Source organism: Chrysochloris asiatica, unplaced genomic scaffold (genome assembly GCF_000296735.1).
Source record: "Chrysochloris asiatica unplaced genomic scaffold, ChrAsi1.0 scaffold00142, whole genome shotgun sequence".
Taxonomy (NCBI): Eukaryota; Metazoa; Chordata; class Mammalia; order Afrosoricida; family Chrysochloridae; genus Chrysochloris; species Chrysochloris asiatica.
Genome location: NW_006408660.1, coordinates 278,466 through 279,504, shown reverse-complemented (window position 1 = coordinate 279,504; position 1,039 = coordinate 278,466).

Sequence of the window (1,039 nt, the reverse complement as noted above, 5' to 3'; positions counted from 1 at the left end):
AAAGAAAGAAAGAAAGATCTGCTCCCTGTTGGTTGTATATTATGAGGCCAGCACTCAATCCAGCCACGTTTACTGTTTCGTCTCATTCATTCATTGCTGGACCATAACTGAGGGCTTAGGATGGGCCAGACACCTGGGTCAAGGTAATGAACACCAGACAGCTATAGTTCTTTCTTTGGGTGACAAGAATCTAGAGGGTGTCTGTTGTCATTTCAATTCCTGTCTCAAATAATCAGTTATTTTGGGAAGGGAAGCAGAAACAAGAGAATGGGTAGAAACACCCATAGTGGGTGTTTGAATGCAATGGGCAGAGAGATGGATGGGTCAGTCAGGCTCCAGGGATCCGAGATGCTGCAGGGTGGCAGCCCAAGCATCCTACTACGTCTGCTGAGATCTGATGGCAGCATGGTCTTTAGCAATCACGCTCCTCTGTGTCTTTCCTCCATAGGAGGCAGTTCCCCCAGCCTTCTCAGCACTCCCTCTGGCTCAGCAAAAAAACCTCCCAGGCAGACTGCTAATGGGCTTGCTCACTGCAATTCCGTTATTCAGGAATTTGGAAGGGGGTTCCATTTTGGGCAGCCTTTGGGACTGACCTTTGGTTCTAGGGCAAATATATACAGCCTAGGAGGATACTAAATGGGAATCTTTCCCATTGTAGCTTCCCTGTAAACCTGAAGGGAAGCTCCTACTCCTTTAGGCATGAAAGAACAGAAAACCCACTATGCTATAAGCTACTACTGCCTTCTTTATGGAGATCCCTTCAGGACAGACTGTAATAATGTATATAGAGCATGCAAGGGCCAGTAATGATTTAGTTGGCCCATTTCCTCTCTAACGGAATCCTGGTATCTACATGACATGATCTGGATCACTTGGCAATGCTCCAACCGTGTCACAACTGATTGGACAAGGATGGACACATAATTGAAGAACAATCAATCCTGAGACAGCTGATAACAACATGTGTGTGCTTGAGTCAAAAAGATGTGTTACAAAAGGAAAAATACTGCATAGGACCACTACTGTAAAAGTCTAAGAA